Genomic DNA, 21339 nt, shown 5'->3' with positions numbered 1-21339 from the left:
CCACCGTTTCTTGTTTCTTTGATGTCCATGAGAATACACCAGATCCAAGTGTGAATGTGTATCCTGAAGTGTAGTGACCCGAACTTTTCCATGTTTATATATATTAATTGAGATTGATATTTACATGATTAAATGTTTCCAACATGTTAAGCAATCAAACTTGTTAAGACTTGATTAATTGAAATAGGTTTCATATAGACAATTGACCACCCAAGTTGACCGGTGATTCACGAACGTTAAAACTTGTAAAAACTATATGATGACATATATATGGATATATATATAGTTAACATGATACTATGATAAGTAAACATATCATTAAGTATATTAACAATGAACTACATATGTAAAAACAAGACTACTAACTTAAGGATTTTTAAACGAGACATATATGTAACGATTATCGTTGTAAAGAGATTTAATGTATATATATCATATTAAGAGATATTCATACATGATAATATCATGATAATATAATAATTTAAAATCTCATTTGATATTATAAACATTGGGTTAACAACATTTAACAAGATCGTTAACCTAAAGGTTTCAAAACAACACTTACATGTAACGACTAACGATGACTTAACGACTCAGTTAAAATGTATATACATGTAGTGTTTTAATATGTATTTATACACTTTTTAAAGACTTTAATACACTTATCAAAATACTTCTACTTAACAAAAATGCTTACAATTACATCCTCGTTCAGTTTCATCAACAATTCTACTCGTATGCACCCGTATTCGTACTCGTACAATACATAGCTTTTAGATGTATGTACTATTGGTATATACACTCCAATGATCAGCTCTTAGCAGCCCATGTGAGTCACCTAACACATGTGGGAACCATCATTTGGCAACTAGCATGAAATATCTCATAAAATTACAAAAATATGAGTAATCATTCATGACTTATTTACATGAAAACAAAATTACATATCCTTTATATCTAATCCATACACCAAAGACCAAAAACACCTACAAACACTTTCATTCTTCAGTTTTCTTCATCTAATTAATCTCTCTCAAGTTCTATCTTCAAGTTCTAAGTGTTCTTCATAAATTCTACAAGTTCTAGTTACATAAAATCAAGAATACTTTCAAGTTTGCTAGCTCACTTCCAATCTTGTAAGGTGATCATCCAACCTCAAGAAATCTTTGTTTCTTACAGTAGGTTATCATTCTAATACAAGGTAATAATCATATTCAAACTTTGGTTCAATTTCTATAACTATAACAATCTTATTTCAAGTGATGATCTTACTTGAACTTGTTTTCGTGTCATGATTCTGCTTCAAGAACTTCGAGCCATCCAAGGATCCGTTGAAGCTAGATCCATTTTTCTCTTTTCCAGTAGGTTTATCCAAGGAACTTAAGGTAGTAATGATGTTCATAACATCATTCGATTCATACATATAAAGCTATCTTATTCGAAGGTTTAAACTTGTAATCACTAGAACATAGTTTAGTTAATTCTAAACTTGTTCGCAAACAAAAGTTAATCCTTCTAACTTGACTTTTAAAATCAACTAAACACATGTTCTATATCTATATGATATGCTAACTTAATGATTTAAAACCTGGAAACACGAAAAACACCGTAAAACCGGATTTACGCCGTCGTAGTAACACCGCGGGCTGTTTTGGGTTAGTTAATTAAAAACTATGATAAACTTTGATTTAAAAGTTGTTATTCTGAGAAAATGATTTTTATTATGAACATGAAACTATATCCAAAAATTATGGTTAAACTCAAAGTGGAAGTATGTTTTCTAAAATGGTCATCTAGACGTCGTTCTTTCGACTGAAATGACTACCTTTACAAAAACGACTTGTAACTTATTTTTCTGACTATAAACTTATACTTTTTCTGTTTAGATTCATAAAATAGAGTTCAATATTAAACCATAGCAATTTGATTCACTCAAAACGGATTTAAAATGAAGAAGTTATGGGTAAAACAAGATTGGATAATTTTTCTCATTTTAGCTACGTGAAAATTGGTAACAAATCTATTCCAACCATAACTTAATCAACTTGTATTGTATATTATGTAATCTTGAGATACCATAGACACGTATACAATGTTTCGACCTATCATGTCGACACATCTATATGTATTTCGGAACAACCATAGACACTCTATATGTGAATGTTGGAGTTAGCTATACAGGGTTGAGGTTGATTCCAAAATATATATAGTTTGAGTTGTGATCAATACTGAGATACGTATACACTGGGTCGTGGATTGATTCAAGATAATATTTATCGATTTATTTCTGTACATCTAACTGTGGACAACTAGTTGTAGGTTACTAACGAGGACAGCTGACTTAATAAACTTAAAAAATCAAAATATATTAAAAGTGTTGTAAATATATTTTGAACATACTTTGATATATATGTATATATTGTTATAGGTTCGTGAATCAACCAGTGGCCAAGTCTTACTTCCCGACGAAGTAAAAATCTGTGAAAATGAGTTATAGTCCCACTTTTAAAATCTAATATTTTTGGGATGAGAATACATGCAGGTTTTATAAATGATTTACAAAATAGACACAAGTACGTGAAACTACATTCTATGGTTGAATTATCGAAATCGAATATGCCCCTTTTTATTAAGTCTGGTAATCTAAGAATTAGGGAACAGACACCCTAATTGACGCGAATCCTAAAGATAGATCTATTGGGCCTAACAAACCCCATCCAAAGTACCGGATGCTTTAGTACTTCGAAATTTATATCATATCCGAAGGGTGTCCCGGAATGATGGGGATATTCTTATATATATGCATCTTGTTAATGTCGGTTACCAGGTGTTCACCATATGAATGATTTTTATCTCTATGTATGGGATGTGTATTGAAATATGAAATCTTGTGGTCTATTGTTACGATTTGTTATATATAGGTTAAACCTATAACTCACCAACATTTTTGTTGACGTTTAAAGCATGTTTATTCTCTGGTGAATACTAAGAGCTTCCGCTATTGCATACTAAAATAAGGACAAGATTTGGAGTCCATGTTTGTATGATATTGTGTAAAAACTGCATTCAAGAAACTGATTTCGATGTAACATATTTGTATTGTAAACCATTATGTAATGGTCGTGTGTAAACAGGATATTTTAGATTATCATTATTTGATAATCTACGTAAAGCTTTTTAAACCTTTATTTATGAAATAAAGGTTATGGTTTGTTTTAAAAATGAATGCAGTCTTTGAAAAATGTCTCATATAGAGGTCAAAACCTCGCAACGAAATCAATTAATATGGAACGTTTTTAATCAATAAGAACGGGACATTTCAGTTGGTATCCGAGCGTTGGTCTTAGAGAACCAGAATTTTGCATTAGTGTGTCTTATCGAGTTTGTTAGGATGCATTAGTGAGTCTGGACTTCGACCGTGTTTACTTGAAAAATGATTGCTTAACAAATTTTGTTGGAAACTATATATTTTTAACATGTGAATATTATGTGATATATTAATCTCTTAACGCGTTTGATATTATGTGATAGATGTCTACCTCTAGAACAAGTCCCATGGACTCACCTAATAATAATGAAGAGTCAAATGTAAATTGGAATGATTCACAAGTTCCCGAAGAGGAACCGGAAGAAGAGTCGGAACCGGAAGAAGAATCGGAACCGGAAGAAGAATCGGAACCGGGTGAAGAAATAGAACCGGTGGGGGAAATAATAAAACGGTTAAGTAAAAGAAAATCCTCAACCAACCGACCAAGGTTAATTATGGTCAATGGTGTTTCCGCCAAGGAAGCAAAATATTGGGAGGATTACCAATTCTCCGATGAATCGGATTCCGACGAGAATTCCGATGATGTTATAGAAATTACCCCAACTGAATTTAAAAGGGCAAAAGAAAATAATAAGGGAAAGGGCATAAAAATAGAGAAATCTAATTCCAACCCCGATGAACTTTATATGTATCGTCAACCCCCGAAGTCCTTAAGTTGTAACAATGACCCGGGAACCTCTAAACCACCAGGTTTTTCTAAACCAATGTGGATTACGACGGCTCGTATTAGGGGAACATCATATATCCCTAGAAACTTGGCAAAACGAACCAAAACCGAAGAAGAAGAAACAAGCGAGTCGGAATAAGATAGTTGTATTCGTGTGGTGTAATATAAGTAATATAGTGTGCTTATGCTTTATGATATATGTAAAAATTGCTTGTATTAATAAGTATTTTTTTTTTATTTATGAATCTAACTCTTGTCTATTTTATAGTATAAAAACACAAAATGGATAGACAACCCAATATTTTAAGAGACCTACCCGGAGACATGATTGATGAAATCTTGTCTAGAGTCGGTCAGAATTCTTCGGCACAACTATTTAAGGCGAGATCAGTTTGTAAGACATTCGAAGAACGTTCCAAGAATGCCTTGGTTTATAAAAGGCTTTCGTTCGAAAGATGGGGGATATCACATTGGGAAATCCATAAGTTACGATGTGTTTACTTTGACGCATATATTGCGGGGAACCCAAATGCTATTTTACGCAATGGGTTAAGAAATTATTTTGACTCAATATATCCGAATATTGGACTTCGTGATTTAGAAAAAGCGGCTAACATGCAACATAAAGAAGCATGTTATGCTTACGGATTAGTAATGTTCGCTTCTCACCAAAGTGAGAACAAGAACATCGGGCTATAACTATTAAACAAAACGCACAAGTGACGGAGTCGGTAATTGGGGTAAGAAATGAGGTTTTTAGATTGTTACGGGACTGTTGGACATTACGTAACCCTCGCCCCTTTGACGACGTAAAAACACGCTGTCTTATCAACGGCCATAACGGTTATGTTCCACAAGACCAAGGATGGGAAGTAATCCTAGTAAAACCAGAATGCATGACTTGTTTTTGGACGTATGAATTACGTGTCTTTATTGCCTTTGCTGAACGACTTGTGTACTAGCTAGAATTATCTTCACAACCATCTTGTATCAAATTTATTGTGTGCTATATTTTATGCTATATGTAAAATAAGCGGTATTGTAAGTTTGTAAAATATTGTGTAAAAGTTTGAACGCGAAATATTATTATAATCAGTTTTTCATATAGAATTGTAGTAGTTGAATTGTATATTAGCTACTAAGTATGAACTTAACGGGTAGGTACTACCCGAATTTAAACTTATAAAACGCTAATATGAAGAAAAAGCTTTTATAAATGAGTTCATATTATGCTACGAAATACTATTAACTACTCTTAATATTCTGTATGATTAACTTGTTCCATTTGACTATTTTGAAGGAAATGGCACCGACTACTCGACACACCGTGAATATGAATGAAGAGGAATTCCGTACTTTTCTAGCTTCAAACATAGCCGCAGTACAGGCTGCGCTACATACCAACAATAACCTTGGATCTAGCAGTACAGGAAATCGTGTAGGATGCACCTACAAAGAATTTACTGCCTGCAAACCTTTGGAATTTGATGGAACCGAAGGACCGATCGGATTGAAATGGTGGACCGAGAAGGTCGAATCGGTGTTTGCCATAAGTAAGTATACTGAAGAGGACAAAGTGAAGTACGCTACGCATACCTTCACAGGTTCTGCATTAACATGGTGGAATACCTATCTAGAGCAAGTGGGACAAGACGATGCGTACGCACTACCGTGGTCAGCATTCAAGCACTTGATGAACGAGAAGTACCGTCCCAGAACCGAGGTCAATAAGCTCAAGACAGAACTTAGAGGGTTACGAACTCAAGGATTTGATATTACCACGTACGAAAGACGATTTACAGAATTGTGCCTATTGTGTCCAGGAGCATTCGAAGATGAGGAAGAGAAGATCGACGCATTTGTGAAAGGATTACCGGAAAGAATCCAAGAAGATATAAGTTCACACGAGCCCGCCTCCATACAACAGGCATGCAGAATGGCTCACAAACTAGTGAACCAGATTGAAGAAAGAATTAAAGAACAGACTGCTGAAGAGGCCAATGTGAAGCAAGTCAAAAGAAAGTGGAAGGAAAACGGTGATAAGAATCACCAATACAACAACAACAACAACAACAACAATTACAACAATAATCGCAACAATTATCCCAACAATCGCAACATTAATCGCAACTACAACAAACGGCCCAACAACAACAACAACAACAACAACAACAACAGCAACTACAACAATCATCCCAACAACAATAATAACCACAACAACAACAACAATCAGAAGCAGCTATGCCAAAGGTGTGAAAAGTATCACTCGGGGTTCTGCACCAAATTTTGCAACAAGTGTAAAAGAAATGGTCATAGCGCAGCGAAGTGTGAGGTCTATGGACCAGGGGTTAATAGAACGAAAGGAATAAATGGTGTCGGAATGAGTAATGGCGGAGCAAGTAGTGTCGGAGCAAGTTATGCCAATGTAGTTTGTTATAAATGTGGAAAACCGGGCCACATTATTAGAAATTGTCCGAACCAGGAGAACACGAATGGACAAGGCCGCGGAAGAGTTTTCAATATTAATGCGGCAGAGGCACAGGAAGACCCGGAGCTTGTTACGGGTACGTTTCTTATTGACAATAAATCTGCTTACGTTTTATTTGATTCGGGTGCGGATAGAAGCTATATGAGTAGAGATTTTTGTGCTAAATTAAGTTGTCCATTGACGCCTTTGGATAGTAAATTTTTACTCGAATTAGCAAATGGTAAATTAATTTCAGCAGATAATATATGTCGGAATCGAGAAATTAAACTGGTTAGCGAAACATTTAAGATTGACTTGATACCAGTAGAGTTAGGGAGTTTTGATGTGATAATCGGTATGGACTGGTTGAAAGAAGTGAAAGCAGAGATCGTTTGTTACAAAAATGCAATTTGCATTATACGAGAAAAAGGAAAACCCTTAATGGTGTACGGAGAAAAGGGCAACACGAAGCTACATCTTATTAGTAATTTGAAGGCATAAAAACTAATAAGAAAAGGTTGCTATGCTGTTCTAGCACACGTCGAGAAAGTACAAACTGAAGAAAAGAGCATCAATGATGTTCCCATTGCAAAAGAATTTCCCGATGTATTTCTGAAAGAATTACCGGGATTACTCCCACATCGATCCGTTGAATTTCAAATAGATCTTGTACCAGGAGCTGCACCAATAGCTCGTGCTCCTTACAGACTCGCACCCAGCGAGATGAAAGAACTGCAAAGCCAATTACAAGAACTTTTAGAGCGTGGTTTCATTCGACCAAGCACATCACCGTGGGGAGCTCCTGTTTTGTTTGTCAAGAAGAAAGATGGTACATTCAGGTTGTGTATCGACTACCGAGAGTTGAACAAACTTACCATCAAGAACCGCTACCCACTACCGAGAATCGACGATTTATTTGATCAACTACAAGGCTCGTCTGTTTATTCAAAGATTGACTTACGTTCCGGGTATCATCAAATGCGGGTGAAAGAAGATGATATTCCAAAGACTGCTTTCAGAACACGTTATGGTCATTACGAGTTTATGGTCATGATGTTTGGTTTAACTAATGCACCAGCTGTGTTCATGGACCTTATAAACCGAGTGTGTGGACCATACCTTGACAAGTTTGTCATTGTTTTCATTGATGACATACTTATTTACTCAAAGAATGACCAAGAACACGGTGGACATTTGAGAAAGGTGTTAGAAGTATTGAGGAAGGAAGAATTGTACGCTAAGTTTTCAAAGTGTGCATTTTGGTTGGAAGAAGTTCAATTCCTCGGTCACATAGTGAACAAAGAAGGTATTAAGGTGGATCCGGCAAAGATAGAAACTGTTGAAAAGTGGGAAACCCCAAAAACTCCAAAACACATACGCCAGTTTTTAGGACTAGCTGGTTACTACAGAAGGTTCATCCAAGACTTTTCCAGAATAGCAAAACCCTTAACTGCATTAACGCATAAAGGGAAGAAATTTGAATGGAATGATGGACAAGAGAAAGCGTTTCAGTTATTGAAGAAAAAGCTAACTACGGCACCTATATTGTCATTGCCTGAAGGGAATGATGATTTTGTGATTTATTGTGATGCATCAAAGCAAGGTCTCGGTTGTGTATTAATGCAACGAACGAAGGTGATTGCTTATGCGTCTAGACAATTGAAGATTCACGAACAAAATTATACGACGCATGATTTGGAATTAGGCGCGGTTGTTTTTGAATTAAAGACTTGGAGGCACTACTTATATGGGGTCAAAAGTATTATATATACCGACCACAAAAGTCTTCAACACATATTTAATCAGAAACAACTGAATATGAGGCAGCGTAGGTGGATTGAATTGTTGAATGATTACGACTTTGAGATTCGTTACCACCCGGGGAAGGCAAATGTGGTAGCCGATGCCTTGAGCAGGAAGGACAGAGAACCCATTCGAGTAAAATCTATGAATATAATGATTCATAATAACCTTACTACTCAAATAAAGGAGGCGCAACAAGGAGTTTTAAAAGAGGGAAATTTAAAGGATGAAATACCTAAAGGATCGGAGAAGCATCTTAATATTCAGGAAGACGGAACCCGGTATAGGGCTGAAAGGATTTGGGTACCAAAATTTGGAGATATGAGAGAAATGGTACTTAGAGAAGCTCATAAAACCAGATACTCAATACATCCTGGAACGGGGAAGATGTACAAGGATCTCAAGAAACATTTTTGGTGGCCGGGTATGAAAGCCGATGTTGCTAAATACGTAGGAGAATGTTTGACGTGTTCTAAGGTCAAAGCTGAGCATCAGAAACCATCAGGTCTACTTCAACAACCTGAAATCCCGGAATGGAAATGGGAAAACATTACCATGGATTTCATCACTAAATTGCCAAGGACTGCAAGTGGTTTTGATACTATTTGGGTAATAGTTGATCGTCTCACCAAATCAGCACACTTCCTGCCAATAAGAGAAGATGACAAGATGGAGAAGTTAGCACGACTGTATTTGAAGGAAGTCATCTCCAGACATGGAATACCAATCTCTATTATCTCTGATAGGGATGGCAGATTTATTTCAAGATTCTGGCAGACATTACAGCAAGTATTAGGAACTCGTCTAGACATGAGTACTGCCTATCATCCACAAACTGATGGGCAGAGCGAAAGGACGATACAAACGCTTGAAGACATGCTGCGAGCATGTGTTATTGATTTCGGAAACAGTTGGGATCGACATCTACCTTTAGCAGAATTTTCCTACAGCAACAGCTACCATTCAAGCATTGAGATGGCGCCGTTTGAAGCACTTTATGGTAGAAAGTGCAGGTCTCCGATTTGTTGGAGTGAAGTGGGGGATAGACAGATTACGGGTCCGGAGATTATACAAGAAACTACCGAGAAGATCATCCAAATTCAACAACGGTTGAAAACCGCCCAAAGTCGACAAAAGAGCTACGCTGACATTAAAAGAAAAGATATAGAATTTGAAATTGGAGAGATGGTCATGCTTAAAGTTGCACCTTGGAAAGGCGTTGTTCGATTTGGAAAACGAGGGAAATTAAATCCAAGGTATATTGGACCATTCAAGATTATTGATCGTGTCGGACTAGTAGCTTACCGACTTGAGTTACCTCAACAACTCGTGGCTGTACATAACACTTTCCACGTCTCAAATTTGAAGAAATGTTTTGCTAAAGAAGATCTCACTATTCCGTTAGATGAAATCCATGTTTATATATATTAATTGAGATTGATATTTACATGATTAAATGTTTCCAACATGTTAAGCAATCAAACTTGTTAAGACTTGATTAATTGAAATAGGTTTCATATAGACAATTGACCACCCAAGTTGACCGGTGATTCACGAACGTTAAAACTTGTAAAAACTATATGATGACATATATATGGATATATATATAGTTAACATGATACTATGATAAGTAAACATATCATTAAGTATATTAACAATGAACTACATATGTAAAAACAAGACTACTAACTTAAGGATTTTTAAACGAGACATATATGTAACGATTATCGTTGTAAAGAGATTTAATGTATATATATCATATTAAGAGATATTCATACATGATAATATCATGATAATATAATAATTTAAAATCTCATTTGATATTATAAACATTGGGTTAACAACATTTAACAAGATCGTTAACCTAAAGGTTTCAAAACAACACTTACATGTAACGACTAACGATGACTTAACGACTCAGTTAAAATGTATATACATGTAGTGTTTTAATATGTATTTATACACTTTTTAAAGACTTTAATACACTTATCAAAATACTTCTACTTAACAAAAATGCTTACAATTACATCCTCGTTCAGTTTCATCAACAATTCTACTCGTATGCACCCGTATTCGTACTCGTACAATACATAGCTTTTAGATATATGTACTATTGGTATATACACTCCAATGATCAGCTCTTAGCAGCCCATGTGAGTCACCTAACACATGTGGGAACCATCATTTGGCAACTAGCATGAAATATCTCATAAAATTACAAAAATATGAGTAATCATTCATGACTTATTTACATGAAAACAAAATTACATATCCTTTATATCTAATCCATACACCAACGACCAAAAACACCTACAAACACTTTAATTCTTCAATTTTCTTCATCTAATTAATCTCTCTCAAGTTCTATCTTCAAGTTCTAAGTGTTCTTCATAAATTCTACAAGTTCTAGTTACATAAAATCAAGAATACTTTCAAGTTTGCTAGCTCACTTCCAATCTTGTAAGGTGATCATCCAACCTCAAGAAATCTTTGTTTCTTACAGTAGGTTATCATTCTAATACAAGGTAATAATCATATTCAAACTTTGGTTCAATTTCTATAACTATAACAATCTTATTTCAAGTGATGATCTTACTTGAACTTGTTTTCGTGTCATGATTCTGCTTCAAGAACTTCGAGCCATCCAAGGATCCGTTGAAGCTAGATCCATTTTTCTCTTTTCCAGTAGGTTTATCCAAGGAACTTAAGGTAGTAATGATGTTCATAACATCATTCGATTCATACATATAAAGCTATCTTATTCGAAGGTTTAAACTTGTAATCACTAGAACATAGTTTAGTTAATTCTAAACTTGTTCGCAAACAAAAGTTAATCCTTCTAACTTGACTTTTAAAATCAACTAAACACATGTTCTATATCTATATTATATGCTAACTTAATGATTTAAAACCTGGAAACACGAAAAACACCGTAAAACCGGATTTACGCCGTCGTAGTAACACCGCGGGCTGTTTTGGGTTAGTTAATTAAAAACTATGATAAACTTTGATTTAAAAGTTGTTATTCTGAGAAAATGATTTTTATTATGAACATGAAACTATATCCAAAAATTATGGTTAAACTCAAAGTGGAAGTATGTTTTCTAAAATGGTCATCTAGACGTCGTTCTTTCGACTGAAATGACTACCTTTACAAAAACGACTTGTAACTTATTTTTCCGACTATAAACTTATACTTTTTCTGTTTAGATTCATAAAATAGAGTTCAATATGAAACCATAGCAATTTGATTCACTCAAAACGGATTTAAAATGAAGAAGTTATAGGTAAAACAAGATTGGATAATTTTTCTCATTTTAGCTACGTGAAAATTGGTAACAAATCTATTCCAACCATAACTTAATCAACTTGTATTGTATATTATGTAATCTTGAGATACCATAGACACGTATACAATGTTTCGACCTATCATGTCGACACATCTATATGTATTTCGGAACAACCATAGACACTCTATATGTGAATGTTGGAGTTAGCTATACAGGGTTGAGGTTGATTCCAAAATATATATAGTTTGAGTTGTGATCAATACTGAGATATGTATACACTGGGTCGTGGATTGATTCAAGATAATATTTATCGATTTATTTCTGTACATCTAACTGTGGACAACTAGTTGTAGGTTACTAACGAGGACAGCTGACTTAATAAACTTAAAACATCAAAATATATTAAAAGTGTTGTAAATATATTTTGAACATACTTTGATATATATGTATATATTGTTATAGGTTCGTGAATCAACCATTGGCCAAGTCTTACTTCCCGACGAAGTAAAAATCTGTGAAAGTGAGTTATAGTCCCACTTTTAAAATCTAATATTTTTGGGATGAGAATACATGCAGGTTTTATAAATGATTTACAAAATAGACACAAGTACGTGAAACTACATTCTATGGTTGAATTATCGAAATCGAATATGCCCCTTTTTATTAAGTCTGGTAATCTAAGAATTAGGGAACAGACACCCTAATTGACGCGAATCCTAAAGATAGATCTATTGGGCCTAACAAACCCCATCCAAAGTACCGGATGCTTTAGTACTTCGAAATTTATATCATATCCGAAGGGTGTCCCGGAATGATGGGGATATTCTTATATATATGCATCTTGTTAATGTCGGTTACCAGGTGTTCACCATATGAATGATTTTTATCTCTATATATGGGATGTGTATTGAAATATGAAATCTTGTGGTCTATTGTTACGATTTGTTATATATAGGTTAAACCTATAACTCACCAACATTTTTGTTGACGTTTAAAGCATGTTTATTCTCAGGTGAATACTAAGAGCTTCCGCTATTGCATACTAAAATAAGGACAAGATTTGGAGTCCATGTTTGTATGATATTGTGTAAAAACTGCATTCAAGAAACTGATTTCGATGTAACATATTTGTATTGTAAACCATTATGTAATGGTCGTGTGTAAACAGGATATTTTAGATTATCATTATTTGATAATCTACGTAAAGCTTTTTAAACCTTTATTTATGAAATAAAGGTTATGGTTTGTTTTAAAAATGAATGCAGTCTTTGAAAAATGTCTCATATAGAGGTCAAAACCTCGCAACGAAATCAATTAATATGGAACGTTTTTAATCAATAAGAACGGGACATTTCATGAAGTACTTCTCATGTCATCTACCGATCCGGCCCAATCACTATCAGTGTATCCATGAAGCTTCGAGTCTATAGTGGGATTGTACCATATTCCATAGTCCATGGTACCTTGCAAGTATCTTAAAATTCTTTTAGAAGCTCCGTAATGTATTTGAGTAGGGTTTTTCATGTACCTGGATAATAGACTCGTTGCGTACATAATATCTGGTCTTGTTGCTGTCAGATAAAGTAGACTTCCAATGAGACTTCTGAATGTTGAAGCGTCTGCTTTCTCCGATCCATCTTCTTGTCTCATCTTCTCATTGGCAACTAGTGGCGTCGCGACGGTTTTACAACCGTATAGTTTAAACTTTTTCAGGAGATTTTCTGTGTATTTCCTTTGGCATATGAAGATGCCTTCCTTTTCTTGACTGATTTCGATGCCAAGAAAATAGCGCATCAATCCAAGGTCGCTCATCTCGAACGTTTTCATCATGTCTTCTTTAAATTCTTGTATCATTCTCTCATTGTTTCCAGTATATATTAGATCATCGACATACAAGGAAATAATGAGAGTGTCAGAGTTACCTTGGGTTTTAATGTAGAGTGTAGGCTCACTTTGACTCCTCCTGAATCCTGAACTTGTGAAGTAGTTGTCTATGCGACTGTACCATGCGCGTGGCGCTTGTTTAAGTCCATATAAGGCTTTCTTTAGCTTCAGGACTTTATCTTCTTTTCCTTCCTGGATGAACCCTTGTGGTTGCTCTACATATATTTCTTCTTCGAGAAACCCATTTAGAAAGGCAGATTTCACATCTAGTTGATGAATCTTCCACCTTCGTTGAGCTGCTAATGCCACAAGAGCTCTTATAGTATCCAGTCGAGCTACAGGTGCGAAAGTTTCATTGTAGTCGACTCCAGGTTGTTGTGAATAGCCTTTAGCTACTAGCCTTGCTTTGTGTTTTTGTATAGAACCGTCAGGGTTGAGCTTTGTTTTGTAAACCCATTTAACTCCAATGATTTCTTTATTTTCTGGAGGATCAACTAACTCCCATGTGTTGTTTTTCTCAATCATTCTTATTTCTTCATTCATAGCAGCCACCCACTTTTCATCTTTCGATGCAACTTCATAGCTTTCAGGTTCTATAGTTGTGAAGTTGCAAGTCTCGTACACCTCTGCTAACTTTTTAACTCTTCCCGGTGTTGACTCCGGACTTGAATCTTCTTGCGCTGAAGGTAATGTTGCCGAAGGAGAACTTGGTGTAGCAGAGCTCGTTTCTCCTGTGCTTTCATGACCAGAATGCTCTGTTTGTAGTGGATGTTGAGCTGGAGTTTCTATAGATATCCGCGGCAGATATGTTTGCTTTTCAACTTTGTCTTTCTCCCAGTTCCAAGAAGCTTCTTCATCAAACTCCACGTCTCGGCTGATCACGATGTTATTGGTCTTCAAGTTGTAGACTCGGTAACCTTTTGATTGTGTGCTATAGCCCAAGAATATTCCTTTTTCTAATTTTTCTTGGAGTTTGTGACGTTTCTCCTTAGGAACATGGATGTAGCAAATACTCCCAAATACTCGCAGATGTTTCGCCGACGGTTTCCTTCCACTCCATGCCTCTATCGGAGTCTTGTTTTCTACGGCTTTCGTGGGACATCGATTTAATATATATACAGCCGTGTATACAGCTTCCACCCAGAAACTGTTTGGAAGGCCTTTTTCATGTATCATTGTTTTGGCCATTTCCATTACAGTTCTATTTTTGCGTTCAGAGACGCCATTTTGCTCAGGGGCGTAACCAACAGTAAGTTGGCGTTTAACTCCTTCGTCTTCACAGAATTTGTTAAACTGTGTAGAGGTGTATTCTTTTCCTCTATCACTCCTTAGCATTTTTATATAATGGCCACTACTCTTTTCGACGAAGTTCTTGAACTTCTTGAATATTGTAAATACTTCTGATTTTTCACGCATGAAATAAACCCACGTCATTCTAGAATAATCATCGATGAAGAGAATAAAGTACCTGTTTTGGTTAAGTGACGGGGTTCTCATTGGTCCACAAACGTCGGTGTGCACCAGCTCCAGTATACCTTTTGCTCTCCAAGCTTTGTCACGAGGGAAAGGTTTTCGATGTTGCTTGCCCATCACACAGCTTTCACACGTGTCGGTGATCTCTTCTATGTTAGGCAAGTCTCTCATCATATTCTTCTGTTGGAGGATTTTTAGTGTGTGAAAGTTAAAGTGGCCAAATCTTCGATGCCATAGCCATGATTCTTCAACTTGAACTTTCATGGCTGTGTCTTGGATATACTGCCAACGAAGCGAAAAGTTGCGGTTCTCCATTGGCACTTCGGCTATTAATTTATAGTTATTTTTCTTATCATGAATAACGCATGATTTGTTTTCGAAGAGTAAAGAGTATCCGTGCTCCATCATTTGACCAACACTTAACAAGTTACTTGCTAGGCTTGGCACTAGAAGAATGTCATTGATAGATCGAGTGACATTATTAGTTTGAACAGTTATCGTACCTTTGCCTTTAGTGTCAACAAGCGCTCCATTCCCTAGTTTGACGCGAGACTTTACGGACGTGTTGATACTATCAAATAATTTTTCATCTCCTGTCATGTGGTTGCTGCACCCACTGTCGATCAACCAAGTATCGTCCCTCTGTTTATTTGCGACATGACAGGCATAGAATAGCTGATTTTTGTTCTCCGGTATATCTTCACTTTCTTCCGTGAAGTTATCTTGATGATTTTGTTTTAAACGGCAATCTTTTTCTAGATGCCCAAATCTTTTGCAGTTATTGCATTGTGGCTTCCCTTTATGGAAACAATCTTTCTCCAAGTGGTTTGTCCTTTTGCAAATACCACATGGAGGGTAGCTTTTTCTTTTTTGATCGAACCCGGTTCTGGGTTTTGCTCCTCCTCTCGAATTTTCTTCAAGATTTCTTTTCCCCCCATTATTAGATTTTTGAGACCTTAATTTGAGTTTAGACTGAAAGGCACTTTCGAGTGAGTTTTCAGTACGCCGACTCAGTCTAGCCTCATATGCTTCGAGAGAGCCAACTAATTCTGTTACTGACAGAGTCTCAATGTCTTTTGACTCTTCAATAGCAGTAATGACATGATCGTATTTTTCAGTCATACTGATAAGTATTTTTTCTACGATCCTTTTATCAGTTATATTATCTCCATAGGCTCTCATTTGGTTTACTATTTCTTTAATTCTAGAATAGTAGTCTTTAACGGTCTCAGTCTCTTTCATATTTAAATTTTCAAAATCTCGTCTTAGAGTTAGTAGTTTTACAGATCTCACCTTGGCATTTCCTTGAAATTCTTCTTGAAGGATCTTCCACGCCTCTTTGGCTGTCGTAGCTCCCATGATTCGTGGAAAGATAGACGGTGTCAAGGCTTGTTGAATGTAGCCTAGAGCAGCAGCATTTCTTACAACATTTTTGTTGTATTTTTCTTGTTCTTCTGCGGACAGAGTTTCGACGTCTTTTGGAGTTGTAAACCCGACTTCGACAATATCCCACAAGCTTTGTGCTTGGAAATATGTCTTCATTCGGATACTCCAAAAATCATAGTTATCACCATCAAAGATGGGGACGGGAATATTGTACGCACCGACGGTAGTCATGGTGTATTCGAACAACGCCCAACACGGCTCTTGATACCACTTGTTAGATTTAGTGTAGGTTTAGATTTTTTAGAAGTGATAGATTAGTATGAAGTATTATAGTGTTTATAATGTTGAGGGGGTGTTTTAGAAATTAGAATGGAAGAGAGTTTTTAAAAAGTTGTTTTATTACTTCAATTTGTTTGTGTTTTGTTGTGTTACATTTTGCAAGACCACTAGCCTATTTATAGGCTCAATAAGTCTACTAGATCATTCTAGCAAATCTTGATTTTTTTGACTAACTAAATCTCTAACAATTTTTAGTCACTTCTACTTAAATATCTACTATTAAATATCTAATAAAACTTACTAATTCTAGACTAATCTATATTAATCTAGAAAAACATTATAATATTTTAACAGTTAGGCAAAGTAGTTGGTGATACTATTGACGATACAGGTATACCACCTCTTTCAAAATTTTAAATTTTGGTTGTTGGAAATGAAATTTAAGCTGCCAAAAAAAAAAAAAAAAAAAAATTTCCTAATGCCACACACTGTTACAGAGGTAAGAGGATGGAGAATGACTGGTAGACCACGACAATCATATCAATTATTTATGGAACTGAAAACCGTCAGATGCATCATCCATCATCCTGAACCGGTAAATATGCTGTATTTTGCAACACTTCTTTATGGAATGAATTTATTACATTAATCTAGTGAGAACATGATTTAAGCCGTTGGATCATATATGTTAGGGATTAGTGAGCCCAAGAACAAGACTTGATAACTTTAATAATCACCCACTAACAAAAAATGGTTTAACAAAAGAAAACACACAAAAAGAAGATAATAAATGCAAGAAAACGTAAACGACACAGGAGTATAATGTGGTTATATCCAATTTTCTCGATTGGGTTAGTCCACGGCTAAGTAGAGAGAATTCTTATTTACAAAGAGACTAGGGTTTATGATAGTCGTTAGGATGTATTTCGGGATATAATGGCTGATTGTATAACTGGACAATATTCTTTAGTATGTTTCATGTAAGGATTATATATATATATATATATATATATATATATATATATATATATGCAGTTAGGTAATATGTAACACTATATATAAATGCGATGAATACGACAACATCAATGATACGTGGTAGGGTTGGTTAATATATATATATATATATATATATATATATATATATATATATATATATATATATATATATATATATATATATATATATATATATATATATATATATATATATATATATATATGCAGTTAGGTAATATGTAACACTATATATAAATGCGATGAATACGACAACATCAATGATACGTGGTAGGGTTGGTTAATAGGAACGTAGAATAAAGAACAATGAAAATGACTTGAATGAGGTTGCCACCACCAAGCCTGACAGCCTGACAACCTGATTGAACCAAGGATAAAGTAATTAAACACCACCAAGGTCAATTAGATTGGCCTTGATGACGTTTATTAGTGATAAAGCACTAGCACCACACTAAAAACAATGAGCAATTGACTCCTTTATAGATTCAAAATAAAGTGCACAAGTTGTATATTCAAAATCTGATGATGGATTACAACTTGAGAGTCCTTATATAAGGCTGGAAAGTAGAAGAATTCCAAAAGCAAATATTTAAAACTTGCTTATGAAATTAAAGAAAATACATTAATAGATAATAAAGACTCATTATTGTAGCTCAGACTGTTGACTTAGATAGGATGTGGCCAGCCTTTGGAGCCTGTTAGGTTGCCATGAGATCAGATTCCTTCCCCCATCAGTTTTAAACCTAAATATTGCATCATTGTCAAAGTTTGACCCGTAGTAAGTATGCGTCATTAACTGAGCCTGCTTTAGATTAAAAGAAAACTCAGATGCACCCGCATCAACTTCTCCGGGTTGAGAAGAAATTGCCCTCAATTCTTCCAGTGGTCTATCTTCGAGGTAAGGAGAGAGATTGTAGTGACCCGAACTTTTCCATGTTTATATATATTAATTGAGATTGATATTTACATGATTAAATGTTTCCAACATGTTAAGCAATCAAACTTGTTAAGACTTGATTAATTGAAATATGTTTCATATAGACAATTGACCACCCAAGTTGACCGGCGATTCACGAACGTTAAAACTTGTAAAAATGACATGACGATATATATATGGATATACATATGGTTAACATGAGATTATGATAAGTAAGTATCTCCATAAGTATATTAACTTTAAGTTATATACATATAAACAAGACTACTAACTTAAGGATTTCGAAACGAGACATATATGTAACGATTATCGTTGTAACGACATTTAAATGTATATATATCATATTAAGATATATTAATATATCATAATATCATGATAATATAATAATTTAACATCTCATTAGATATAATAAACAATGGGTTAACAACATTAATTGAGATCGTTAACTTAAAGGTTTCGAAACAACACTTACATGTAACGACTAACGATGACTTAACGACTCAGTTAAAATGTATATACATGTAGTGTATTTAGATGTATTAAAATACTTTTGGAAGACTTCAAGACATATATCAAAACACTCATACTTAACGAAAATGGTTACAGTTACTTTCCCATTCTTTTCTTTCATCAAGAATTCTAGTCGTATTCTTACCCGTATTATACACAGCTTCAAAACGTACTTACTATGGGTATATACCAATAGGAACTAGCATGGGATTCCACTCTTGATTATGTCATGTATGACTAATCAATTTTAACTTCTACCATGAGCTAGTCAACTAACTAGAACTCCTTTTAACCCCACTCACCACTCACCAATTACCACTCATCATTCACTCCATTTCACTTCCAAATTCTCTTTCTAATTCTCTCTCAACACACACACACTATTATGAACGTATTTTTCCAGTAGTTAATCATCATCTTCATCAAAAATCACTTCAAGAATCAAGCTATAATCATCATAGGAAGAACACTTCAAGAACACTTCAAAAATCCCTTCAAGTTTACTAATTTACTTCCAAGCTTTCTAATCCATTCCAAGTAATCATCAAAGATCAAGAAACCTTTGTTATATACAGTAGGTTATCTTTCTTATTCAAGGTAATATTCATATTCAAACTTTGATTCAATTTCTATAACTATAAACTATCTTAATTCGAGTAAAAATCTTACTTGAACTTGTTTTTGTGTCATGATCCTACTTCAAGAACTTTCAAGCCATCCAAGATCCTTTGAAGCTAGATCATTTCTTGTCACTTCCAGTAGGTTTACCTACTAAACTTGAGGTAGTAATGATGTTCATAACATCATTCGATTCATATATATAAAACTATCTTATTCGAAGGTTTAAACTCGTAATCACTAGAACATAGTTTAGTTAATTCTAAACTTGTTCGCAAACAAAAGTTAATCCTTCTAACTTGACTTTTAAAATTAACTAAACACATGTTCTATATCTATATGATATGCTAACTTAATGATTTAAAACCTGGAAACACGAAAAACACCGTAAAACTGGATTTACGCCGTCGTAGTAACACCGCGGGCTGTTTTGGGTTAGTTAATTAAAAACTATGATAAACTTTGATTTAAAAGTTGTTATTCTGAGAAAATGATTTTTATTATGAACATGAAACTATATCCAAAAATTATGGTTAAACTCAAAGTGGAAGTATGTTTTCTAAAATGGTCATCTAGACGTCGTTCTTTCGACTGAAATGACTACCTTTACAAAAACGACTTGTAACTTATTTTTCCGACTATAAACCTATACTTTTTCTGTTTAGATTCATAAAATAGAGTTCAATATGAAACCATAGCAATTTGATTCACTCAAAACGGATTTAAAATGAAGAAGTTATGGGTAAAACAAGATTGGATAATTTTTCTCATTTTAGCTACGTGAAAATTGGTAACAAATATATTCCAACCATAACTTAATCAACTTGTATTGTATATTATGTAATCTTGAGATACCATAGACACGTATACAATATTTCGACCTATCATGTCGACACATCTATATATATTTCGGAACAACCATAGACACTCTATATGTGAATGTTGGAGTTAGCTATACAGGGTTGAGGTTGATTCCAAAATATGTATAGTTTGAGTTGTGATCAATACTGAGATACGTATACACTGGGTCGTGGATTGATTCAAGATAATATTTATCGATTTATTTCTGTATATCTAACTGTGGACAACTAGTTGTAGGTTACTAACGAGGACAGCTGACTTAATAAACTTAAAACATCAAAATATATTAAAAGTGTTGTAAATATATTTTGAACATACTTTGATATATATGTATATATTGTTATAGGTTCGTGAATCAACCAGTGGCCAAGTCTTACTTCCCAACGAAGTAAAAATCTGTGAAAGTGAGTTATAGTCCCACTTTTAAAATCTAATATTTTTGGGATGAGAATACATGCAGGTTTTATAAATGATTTACAAAATAGACACAAGTACGTGAAACTACATTCTATGGTTGAATTATCGAAATCGAATATGCCCCTTTTTATTAAGTCTGGTAATCTAAGAATTAGGGAACAGACACCCTAATTGACGCGAATCCTAAAGATAGATCTATCGGGCCCAACAAGCCCCATCCAAAGTACCGTATGCTTTAGTACTTCGAAATTTATATCATATCCGAAGGGTGTCCCGGAATGATGGGGATATTCTTATATATGCATCTTGTTAATGTCAGTTACCAGGTATTCACCATATGAATGATTTTTATCTCTATGTATGGGATGTGTATTGAAATATGAAATCTTGTGGTCTATTGTTACG

The 21339-nt window shown here is 34.6% G+C and overlaps 1 pseudogene; it reads left to right on the top strand.

Annotated features, from left to right (window-relative positions):
* The window catches only part of LOC139901907 (disease resistance protein RPV1-like), a 28702-nt pseudogene extending 10749 nt beyond the window's left edge, over positions 1 to 17953 (top strand).
* The last annotated feature ends 3386 nt before the right edge of the window (positions 17954 to 21339 follow it).

This window comes from Rutidosis leptorrhynchoides, chromosome 3 (assembly GCF_046630445.1).
Source record: "Rutidosis leptorrhynchoides isolate AG116_Rl617_1_P2 chromosome 3, CSIRO_AGI_Rlap_v1, whole genome shotgun sequence".
Classification (NCBI taxonomy): domain Eukaryota; kingdom Viridiplantae; phylum Streptophyta; class Magnoliopsida; order Asterales; family Asteraceae; genus Rutidosis; species Rutidosis leptorrhynchoides.
Note: the sequence above shows the minus strand (reverse complement) of the source record. Positions and strands in the feature narration are given on the sequence as shown.